A 12,382-nucleotide genomic window follows, 5' to 3' on the forward strand; every position below is an offset into this window, starting at 1 on the left:
CTCAGCCATTATCACTTTGAACATTAGGTACCTTATTTGCAGGTCTTGGCTTTAGGCAATGATCTTAGTCTGAACTCTCTTCCTCTCGGACTTTGGTTTTCAGCTTCCTCTTCATTTTTGCTCCCTGAGAGTTCATTTGCCTTCTGAGGAGCTCTACTGTGTGTTTCAAAGTTGTTCCTCCCCTCCCATTCCAGTATTTTTTAAAGAGGATTTTCAATTTATCTAGTGACCTATATTGTCCTACCATTAAAAAAAAAAAAAATCTCTTTGGAAAGAGTACTTCATTTCTGTGGTTAGATTGAAGAACATGGTAACTTATTTAATCATTACCTTATTATTAATTTTTTTAAAACAAAATTCTGTAACATATATATTTTGCCTAGATCTTTGTGCACATCTCTGATTATTTCATTTGGGGAAAGTAAAGAATTGAGAGGAGGCAAATTCTTGGAAATATGGCTGCCAAATTAAATGGTATGAACAAATTGAAATATATTTCTAAATTGTTTTCAGAATGAGTGTACCTAATTTCTTATCAGAAATCTATGAGAATCCCTATTTCACTATACACTAAAATGAAGTTTTTAAATAAAATAATTTAAAACATTTTCTTAATTTGATGAATGGCAAATGGTGTGCCATCAATGTTTTAAAATTTTAATGTTTGATTATTAATTGTTTCAGTTTGCCAAAGCTGCCAGAATGCAATATACCACAAATGGATTAGCTTTTTAAATGGAATTTTATTAACTTGCAATTTACAGTTCTCAGGCAGTGCACATGTCCCAATTAAGGCATCAACAGGAGGATACCTGCTCTGAAGAAAGGCTGTTGGCATTTGGGACATCTCTGTCACAGGGGAAGGTACATTGCCAGCGTCTGCTAGTCCTCTTCTCCCAGTTTGGTTGCTTTCAGCTTCTGGTTCCAGGGGCTTCCTCTGGGGATCTTCTCTTAAGTTCTCTGGGACTTTTTCCCTCCAAGCTTTCTCAGCTTTTTCTGCCCTTTATCCTCTCATAAAGGACTCCAGTAAAAGGATAAAGACCCACCCTGAATGGGGTGGGTCACATCTCAAATTGAAATCACCTAACTAAAATGTCCCACCTACAATAGGTCTGCACCCACAGGAATGGGTTGAAAGAATGTGGCTGTTTCTGGGGTACATAATAGCTTCAAACCAGCACACTAATGAATCTGAATTTTTTATTTGTTTACTGATCATTTGTTTCTTTCCATTTTGAATTGTTTGCCTCGGCCTTTGTATGGTCTCAAACATTTTTCTCAGTTTATTATTTGCCTTTTATTTTTTTTTAATATTATATATATACATATATATATATATACACACACACACATATATATATATTTTAAATTCAGTTTTATTGAAATATATTCACATACTATACAATCATCCATGGTGTGCAATCAGTTGTTCACAGACCATCATATAGTTGTGCATTCATCATCCCAATCTATTTTTGAACATTTTCCTTATACCAGAAAGAAACAGAATAAGAATAACAAATAAAAATAAAAATAAAAATAAAAAGGACACCCAAATCATCTCCCTGCCATCCCATCCTATTTTTCATTTAGCTTTTGTCCCCATTTTTCTACTCATCCATCCATACACTGGATAAAGGGAGTGAGATCCACAAGGTTTTCATAATCACACTGTCACTCCTTGTAAGCTACATTGTTATACAATTGTCTTCAAGAGTCAAGGCTACTGGGTTGGAGTTTAGTAGTTTCAGGTGTTTACTTCTAGCTATTCCAATATATTAAAACCTAAAAAGTGTTATCTGTATAGTGTGTAAGAATGTCCACCAGAGTGACCTCTTGACTTCATTTGAAATCTCTCAGCCACTGAAGCTTCATTTTGTTTCATTTTGCATCTCCCTTTTGGTCAAGAAAATGTTCTCAATCCCACAATGCTGGGTCCAGATTCATTCCTGGGAGTCATAGCCTGTGTTGCCAGGGAGACTTACACCCCTGGGAGTCAGGTCCCATGTAGGGGGGAGGGCAGTGCAATCACCTGCCAAGGTGGCTTAGTTAGAGAGAGAGAGGACCACATCTGAGCAGCAAAGAGGCACTTGGGGGAGACACTTAGGCACAATTATAAGCATGTTTAGCCTCTCCTTTGCAGTAACAAGCTTCACAGGGGCAAGCCCCAAGACAGGGCTCAGCATGTCAAGCTGTTAGTCCCTAGCGTTTGTGAGAACATCAGCAACAGTCCAGGTGAAGAAGTCCAACACCTCTGCATCCTCCCCCAGCTCCTCAAGGGGGCCCTGAATATATATTTTTATCCTTCTCCCAAATTACTTTGGGATATGCTGTTATTTCACTCTAACCTATACAGACCTACCATATCTCACTTCTTATTCAAAGTTCCATGTAATTGTGGTGTTTGAACAAACTGACTGTAGAAGTTATATTGTTTAGAAAATATAGATCCTACACCAAATAAACATTTCTTCCCTTGGTCTCACATAGAAGTTGAAGTTTTAATACACAGTTAGTTTCAACCTTTACCCTTTGGCCTGATTTGCCCTAGTCTTAACCAGATCTGCTTCATTCAATCTCTGATTGAAGTCTGGGCTCTGTTTTCAGCTTTTTTTTTAAAGAGTTGCTGTGTGTGTTAATACTGACATTCATATCTGCTGAGCTCTAGCCCTGAGTTTCAGGTATCACACAGATACCCAGTGTTCCAGAGACCAATCAGTTATACACCAATGGATCAACATCTCAGAGTTTGGAGATAGCCATTACAATTCAGGAATAGATTTGACTGCTGTAAGAGCTTGCAATCTAGGGATGATTACAATAATCATTTCCCTATTAGGCTGTGCTCTACGATTCAATTCTGAGTTTACACATTGTAGTTAGTCTGTATCAGTGTGGCATTATAGTGTTTCCCTTTGTTTCTGGCATACTTCACTCAAAATGTTGTCCACAGGATCCATTCAACTCCTTGCATGTCTCACAACTTCACTCCTTCTAGTAGTTGCTCAATATTCTGTTGCATGCATACACCACAGTTCGCCATTCTGTTCCTCAGTCAGTGTACCATTAGGCCACCACCACCCATTGCACATCATGAATACTGCCTCCATGAATACCAGTGTGCAAATGTCCATTCATGTCTCTGCTCTCAGATCTTCCAAGTACATACCCCATAATGAAGTTGCAGGACCTTATGGCCCCAAATACTTCGCTTCCTGTGGAATCACCACAGTGACCTCCAGAAAGGCTATACCACTCTGCCTCCTCATCAACAGTAAATAGGTACATACCTCTCTCCATGATTTCTCCAGCACTTTTACCCCATTTATATTTTTTCCTACAATTTTATAGAGATATATTCACATAACATACAATTATCCACAGTGTACAATCAGTTGTTCACAGTATCATCATATAGTTGTACATTTATCACCACAGTCAGCACTTGAACATATTGATTACTATGAAAAAGGTTTTTTTTGGTGAATAATAAAAAAGATAATAATAAAAAGAAAAAAGTGTCATACAATATATTAGTAAGGACAGAAAATGACACCACTACCAAGAATCCCATATCCCTCCCTTATATCCCCCTCTCATACACATTTAACTTTGGGATATTGCCTTTGTTACATTTAATGGAGGCATCTTACAATGTTACTGTTGACCAGAGACTCCTGTTTGCTTTGATTATTTTTTTTCCCAAATACTATCCCTTTTTCAACACTTTGCATGGTTGACATTCATTTGTTCTCCCACATGTGAGAATATTTTTATATTTCTACATTTACTAAGATTCATTGGCCACTCCAGTTTTTGCCAAGTTATACAGTCCCAGTCTTCATTATCTATCTTTATCTCTGGTGTCATACATTCCCCTATCCCACCTCTTTCAGCCTTACTCACAGACATCTTTGTTCAGTGTACTTAGAATATTGTGCTACCATCACACAGTATTATGCTATCTATTTCTGGAGCTGTACAAGCAATCCTGCTGAACATTCTGTGTTCTTTCAGCATTGCCTTTTAATTTTATGTTGAGTTTTGATGTCCAGAATTTTAAAAGTTTTAGATAGTAAAATCTGTCCTTATTTTCCTTTGTGATTTCTTTCAATGCCTTTATTTTATTCCATCATCTGATAAATGTTCCCACATTTTCTCCTAATTAATATGAATTTTTCTTTCCATTGTATATTAGTAATTCATTAGGAATTAATTTTGGCTTAATAAGTGACATGATGATTTAATGATTTTTTCCCCTGATAGTTGATCAATTTTCCAGCCCTATTTAATACACATTTCCTACTTTCTCTGTTAATTTATGATTCCTCTTTATTATAAACAAAATGTATAAATATGCAAGGATAATTTTTGAGGCTACCAATTCTACTCCATTGATCTGTTTGTATAAATTATTAGGCTCATAAAACATAATTTAATGCATGACTGAACAAATATTATTTCCCTTTTCTTATTATTTGTTTATCCATCTAGGTGGGTCAGTTAAAAGATGTCTAAAGTGTACTGATTGAAGGCTCAAGTCAAGTCTGCCAGTTTTCTCTTCTCTCTGACCTTGTTTCTGTGCCAGTCCACTATTTTATCAGTGCCTTGGAGGAGGATATAGAAAATATGCTTTCCAATTCTGAGAAATCCTAGAGGGTTTCTAACATCGATAGGTTACTACTCTGGGCCAGGCACTGTTCTGTGGGTTATAGATGAATTATACTTCTAAACATCAAATATCTTTCAGATTATTATCATCCCCATTTTACAAAAGAGAAACTGAGATTTTGTTAAGAGAGAATTCAAACCTAGGCAGCTTGATTCATCAACCCCAACTCTCAATCCACTGCAATACACTGCATTTCACATTTAGGTTTCAAGAAAATTGTAAATTCAAAGATTTTTATAAGAAGCATTCACAGAACAAAATAAGACAAGATGGTGAAGTTATGACTCAGCAGTGGTACATTTGGGAAAGACCTAGACGTTTCCTTACATGTGTACTGCCAGTTTGCATTAGAGAAGCTGAGTGTCCAGAGCAGCCAAGCGCTCTATGCTGCAGAGACCAGAGTATGAACTTTAGCCAGCTGAGGGTCTCACCCTTTGGAGGGAAGCTGACCAACTATAGTATGTCCCACCAAGGGCTTCAGATGGTGAGAGACATCAGAACCACTGGAGAAGAAAGGGAGACACCAGGCATGGTAACCTGAGAAGGGAAGACACAGAGGAGACTTGTTGAACGACTTCACATTTCTTAATAAATGCAGTGTGGGGAAGGGAGCACTCTTGTTCTGAGGGGCTCAGGGACAGAACCAGAAGTGGAAAGTATGAGGCTTTTGCTCCATTTGAGGGCAAGTTAGCAATCAGCAGTCTCATTGTTGACAGGCTGCTTAAGAGTATAATAAATTAGCCATAATGCTGATATTTAAGAAGAGTCTGGATGAACTCTTTTGCTGGATTCTTTAAAGGGCACTGATGCAGTGGGGAGGCAGTGAGGCTTGACCTCGAGGGTTCCATCCACTGTGGAGTTTCCATGATTGTAAAGCTTCCTTAGCCATTACAGGATGAAATGACCATTCCCTTTCTAGAAATCCTGGGCTACTGCCTTTATAATTATTTTGGCACTTAGTTGAATACTAGACATATGTAAAGAGTGCTTCCCCAATGAGATTGTAAATACCCAAGGCTAGGGACTAGATAATTTGTTTCTCCTCTACTTTAGTGGGAGTCCATTTGTAGTTCTTTCATACTTGGCTTTACTCAGAAGTCTTGCTTTATTTCTGGTCTTCATTGTACTTCATTCACAGGACTTGTAGGCTCTCTCCCCTATGCCTGATGGCATCTCTGTCCTTTTTTGTTTTATTGTGCTGGTACTTGAAGGTGTCAGGAAATGAAGTAGCCAGGGAAGTAAAGTGTTGAGGGGGTGTGCCAGTTTGAATGTATTATGTTCCCCAAAACTCCATTATCTTTGATGTAATCTTGTGTGGGCAGAGATATCAGCGTTGATTAGATTGTAATTCTTTGCGTGTTTCCCTGGAGATGTGACCCACCCAACTGTGGGTGATGACTCTGATTGGATAATTTCCATGGAGGTGTTACCCCACCCATTCAGGGTGGGTCTAAATTAAATCACTGGAGCCATATAAATGAGCTGACAAACAGAAGGAACTCGATGCAGCTGAGAGTGACATTTTGAAGAGGAGCTACAACCAAGAGGGACACTTTGAAGAATGCCCAGGAGCTGAGAGAGGAGCTGCAGATGAGAGACAGTTTGAAGATGGCTGTTGAAAGCAGACACTTGCTCCAGAGAAGCTAAGAGAGGACAAACACCCCAAGAGCAACTGAGAGACATTGTTGAGGAACTGCAGCCTAGAGAGGAACGTCCTGGGAGAAAGCCATTTTGAAACCAGAACTTTGGAGCAGACACCAGTCACATGCCTTCCCAGTGAACAGAGGTTTTCCAGACACCATTGGCCATCCTCCAGTGAAGGTACCTGATTGCTGATGTGTTACCTTGGACACTTTATGGCCTTAAGACTGTAACTGTGGAACCAAATAAACCCCCTTTATAAAAGCCGGTCCATTTCTGGTGTTTTGCATTCTGGCAGCATTAGCAAACTAGAACAGGGGGGTAGATTCTAATGTCTACCTTCTGATTCTGTAAGCTTTTGGATGCCTTCTACAGTATGCCAAAGAAGTCTGACATCTCAACTTCATTTACCATAGGCCACCTTTGAGTTCATATTTCAATCCAACTAACCAGGCAAACAGAGCCACTGCAATGAGCTTGAAACTAGAATCTCTACTTGGTGCACCCCATCAACAAAGTCAGCCTGCTGCAACACCCTTGATTCATCCCTATTTGTATTCCCCAGGTTTCTGTTGATATAAATTTGCAAAACTCTTGCAATTGTTCTGATGTCTATTGCAACTCCTCATGGATCATACTTACCCCTGGGATCTACTGGGATTTGAGTGTGGTCCCAGAACACAAAATAAGGAGGCACCTAACAATCCCAGCCTAAGCATTCTGAGCATGACACAGACAGCTCCATGGAGTCACTATCATGGAGCTGGGAAAACCCAGGGTGCAGAACCACAGCTCCTTGGGGCAGGGAATGGGAGCAGAATGGAGGGTCCCAGGATGCCTCAGATATTGTGATAGGGAAGGGGCAGGTGAGAGACTGTTCCAAGTATGGAAATATATTTTTCATTTCCTTTGGCCTTTCAGAATCTTCAGGCCACTCAAAAGAAGATAATTCTCATTCACAGACTCTTGGGAGATGTTAGGGCTCCTAGAGGCTAATAAATGCTACTACTAATAAAAACTAACTTTTATTGAGTACTTGACCCTTTACCAAAAAAAAAATTCTCTTTTAATCTTTACCATTGTCATGCCTATTTAACAGATGAAAGGGAAGAGCTAAGAGAGGTGAAGAAACTTGCCCAAGGTCATGCAGCATGTAAAGGGTGCTAGCAGGATGCCAATCCAGTCGGGTAACAGAGCACTTAACCATGGATTTAATCCATCTAGCTCCCAAATACGTGATCTCGATAAGGCTTATATAAGAAAGGAATAAACCCTTTCCCAAACCTTGACAATGTGATCTTCACAGAGACACTTGATCTGGGAAATCCACTCCTGTCTTCTCCTTATGATATTGCTCTTACAAGCACTGAAAGATCAACCTTCACTAGAGATCTTGGTGCTTAGATACTTCCTCCACGACAGTACAAATAGACCAACCAAACGTTCAGATTCTATCCCTCTTACATAGCGTCTAGGGGAAGGAGAAAGCTCTAAGGCAGAAGGAGTGAAAGTTATTCCTGGATGGTTGTGCTAAGAGATAAGGAAGTGCAGGAGTAAGGACAGCTAAATGAAGAGCCCTGAGTACCATCTCCTCGATTAAGAGAGTACACACCCTAATTGGAACTGCGGCTGCGGAGAGCATAAAGGATATCTTGAGACTGGCCCTCTGACTCCTGCCAGCTGCTCAGAGCATCCTGGCAGCAACCACAAATCAAACAGGTTCCACATGGGCACGTGAAAAGGACAGTTGGTGCTGTACAGGCTTCGTTCAACAGCCCACCAGATACGAGAAGATCGTTGTTGATAGATTTGATTTTGATACGTAGAGAATTATCTGTTGCTGGCCCAGCTGATACTCCGAGCAGATAAAGGGATGGGCAGCATCACAAGGTTTACCAGAGAAACATCCCAGATTTCAGGGGATTTACTCAAACCCATAGAAAAGGGATGGCTTTGGGACGGCCTGGCATGGATACTGGATAAACGGAGGGACTGATGGGAGGAGGTGACAGAGCAGGGAACAACACAAAAAGCAACTGTTCTCAGGTCTGCAATGAGCCTGGGACAGAAACGAGGAGGCAAAACAGGCCATTCTCTCCACCATCTCTCACCCCAGAGGGGTGGTCAAAAAAATAATCTGTATAAGTTTAAGTCTTTAAAATTTGTTGCAACTTGTTTTTTGGCTCAGCATATTTTTACTACTGATAAATGTTCCTTCCATATGCACTTGAAAAAAATACAAATTCTGCAGTTTTGGGGTGCAATATTTTATATATGTCAATTAGGTCAATTTTGTTAGTTATGTTATGCAAATATTCTATATTCTTACTGTCTTAGCCTGGGCTTCTTTCAAAAAAAGAGTTTGAGACAGGGTTTGTGTGCAGTTAGTTTATTTTGGGAAGTAATTCCAAGGGACAGGAATGGGGAGCTGGGAAGAGTGAAACAGGGAAGGACAGAATGAATATAATTGGGCTGATTCCTTCTGTGACCATATGCAGCTTAATTCCCCTGGTGACCTGTTGAAAATGCATCTCAGAATTGTTTACTAGAGACACTGAAAAGTACCATGATTAGCTACTGGATTAGCTACTGGATCCTGTATTCATTGCTTAAGGGTTGTTCTGAGTGGCATTAACTCACTTGTACATCTAGATTTGTGCAGATATCAGAAGGCTGAGCAAGTTCTTGCAAGTGTTCCACATGGAGGAAGCAGAGAAACTCTGGGGCAGAAAGCAAGAGATGTAAGGCAGTTGAGGCAAAGCGCTGCCAGGTTAGAGCTGTATGGAGCCAATTGCTACAGCAATGACTGGAGTAAAATATGGGCCATGAGGATGGGAGACAGGGTACAAGAGGTGTCCAATATATGGTATTCTTTTCTGCCTATTCTTTCAGTCATAAAGAGAGGAGTCTGAAAATGTCCCAGTAGGATTGTGGATTTATCTGTCCTCTCAGTTTTGTCAATTTTTGCTTTATATATTTGGAAGCAATTTTACTAGGTGCATATGGTGTTGGATTATTATGTTTTCTCAATGAATTGGTCTTTTAGTATGATGAAATGTCTTTTAAAATTTCTGGTAATACCTTTATATTTGAAAGTTGACTTCGTTTCCATATTAGCACAATTAGATCAGCTCTTTTATTAATATTTGTAAGGCATATTTTTTCTTTTTACTTTCAAACTTTCTGGGTCCTTGTAAGCAATATATAGTTGTTTTTTAACCCAGCCTGACAATCCTTGTCTTTCAGTTAGACTATTTATTGGATGCATTTATTATATATTTATTGATATAGTTGACTTTAAATCTACGACCCTACTATTTGTTTTCTATTTTTTCACCTGTTTTGTACTCTTTTCATCTCCTTTCTTGCCTCCCTTGGATTATTTTGTAATATTCCATTTGCCTTCTCTTTTAGCCTGGTAGTTATACATTATTTTTCTATTCATTTAGTAGTTATCCTAGAGATTAAAACATGAAGTCTGTATTAAATGTTTATTAAAAGTTAGTACTTTTACCACTTCTTGGACAATTTACTTCCTTTTTATCCTTTGTATTATTTTGGCCATTGTACATTAAACTCCACAGGACATTACTGTTATTGCTTTATATAATCAATATTTATTTAGATTTACCCATATATTTACCATTTCTCTGCTTTTGATTCATTCTTGCAGTTGAGTGCTTCTGCCTAGAATAATATTTCTTCTGTTTGAAGAACTGTATATATATACATATATATATATATATATATATATATATATATATATATATATGTATATATATATTTCATGTGAGTTGGCTGGTACAGAATTATGTCAGTTCTTTTATTTGAAAATGTCTTTATTTTACCTTCAGTTTTGAAGAATATGTTCTCTAGGTATAGAATACTAGGTTGGCAGTTATTGTTTTATTTTTAAGCACTTAAACATATATTTTCAGCACTTTAAAGATATTTTATATTGTCTTCTGGCTTCCATTGTTTGTATATTAAGAAAATAGGCATCATTCTTGTTGCTCCTTTGAAGGCAACGTGTCCTTTTTGTCTGGTGCATATGTACATATGTATGTATGTGTGAATATATATATATATATATATATATATATATATATATATATATTTTTTTTTTTTTTGAGTAATGGGAATGTTCTAAAATTGAGTGTGGTGAGGAATGCACAGCCACATGATGATACTGTGAACCACACTGATTGTACACTTTGGATGGACTGTATGATATGTGAATATATCGCTGGGTATTTTTAAGATTTTCTGTTTGTTTTTTAACATTTTACTATGATATGGGAAGGTGTGGTTTTCCTTTTTCTTTTTAAAAATTCTGCCTTATAGTTCTGCAGTTTGATATCTTTTATCAGTTTTGAAAAATTCTTGGCTTCAAATATTGCGTCTGCTCCTTTCTATCTTTGCTTTCCAGGATTCCACCTTCATTTATGTTAGAACTTGTCACCAGCTTCCTTGTGGTTCTTATACTTTTTTTTTTTTTTTTTTTTTTTTGGTATCTTCTATCCTTTTATTCTTTCTATGTTTCAAAAAGCTTCTAGAAGCCCCATTCAACCACAGTGGATTCAGGGAGTGAAAAGCAGGTACCTGGAAAGAGGTAAAAATATTTGGTAAAAAACACTAGTGATTACAGAGTCTGCCCCGTTGGTCATAAAATATTCATCCTCCAGTCCATACACAAAATACACCGACCACTTCCTGAAGGGTAATGACCTTGAAGTCACAATATCAAGCTCAACCTTCAGGAATTGTATGCGATGTGTGGTGGTCATTGTTATGAGGAGGTAATATACACAGTCCCTACAACAAAACTGAACGTGGCTCCTCTTGATCCAAAAACATACGGGCTCGGTGTCTGAGGGAAGCGGGAAGACGCCAGGACCAGGGAGAAAACAACGGGGTCGCCGCTGGAGAGGAGTGGGCTCCTCAGCAGCTGCCGCCGGAGAGGCCCGCCCCTGACCGCTTCACACGCCGCCTGCTTCTGCAAAGTGATACCATCAAAGGGACTGTGTCTTTATTGAATTTTGTGTTGAAGACAGTGAGGATGTTAATGTGCATGTTGAAAAACCCAAATTTACATTCACTTGTCTTGGAGGAAGTGATAATTTTAAGCATTTAAATGAAATTGATCTTTTTCATTGTATTGATCCAAATGATTCGAAGCATGAAAGTATGGGCAGATCAATCTTATGTTGTTTATGAAAAGGAGAATCTGCCCAGTTGTGGCCAAGGTTAACAAAAGAAAGGGCAAAGCTAGTGATGAGGCTGTAGATTTACCAGAAGTAGAGGGAGCAATGATTCACAAGACAGAGATGATGAAAAATGCTGGATCTGGTGTAAGGAATGTTGTCATCACTGGGATTTTGAGAAAGAAAAATAACTTATCTGCAAAATTGCATGATTGAGAGAATTCCTGAGTTGATAGCTCTAAAGACAGATGCTGTATTTGCCTCCTTTAACCCATTTTTAAAAAACCTGTTTGTTTTTTAAAAGGCTTCACTAAGGGTTGATTTGTCCCATTGTATGGGACAATTTTAAGTCAGCTATGGCAATAACCTTATGCATGAATATTTCCCAGATTCCATGAAGCTGTTGAGGTCTGAGGCAATTGTTACAGCAGTTGTAATAAATAAAAACCTTTCATCTAATTCTCTTTTTTTCATAACAAAGACACTGACACAATAGGAAGCTCTCAGCTTAGATAAAGATAACTAAAGTTTAGATTTTAGAACATGGACTCAAAGTGGCTGAAACAAATGTCTGATAGCTGGTATTGTTAACCTGGTGTTCCTTTTGTGTATCCTTCAGGATTTTTCCATAAAAATTTTATTTTTCAAAAAATTTACTCCATGTTATTGTATGTAAGTGATCACGTGTATTGTATGTAAGTGTTCCAGATGTATCTTAGCTAAAACTAGTGAATGCCTTAACTTAGATGGTTTTTGAAGCCTGTACATTTGGTATTGCTTAACTCATGCCTTTACATCTCTTGGCACAGAGGATGAAGAAAAGCTGTACATTGTTGCTTGAGAGTCTCTACATTTAGACTGAATT

The 12,382-nt window shown here is 38.3% G+C and overlaps 1 pseudogene; it reads left to right on the plus strand.

Moving 5' to 3' along the window:
• Positions 1 to 11,293: 11,293 nt before the first annotated feature.
• On the plus strand, positions 11,294 to 11,708 carry LOC119532970 (annotated as a pseudogene).
• The last annotated feature ends 674 nt before the right edge of the window (positions 11,709 to 12,382 follow it).

Source organism: Choloepus didactylus, chromosome 4 (genome assembly GCF_015220235.1).
Source record: "Choloepus didactylus isolate mChoDid1 chromosome 4, mChoDid1.pri, whole genome shotgun sequence".
NCBI lineage: Eukaryota > Metazoa > Chordata > Mammalia > Pilosa > Megalonychidae > Choloepus > Choloepus didactylus.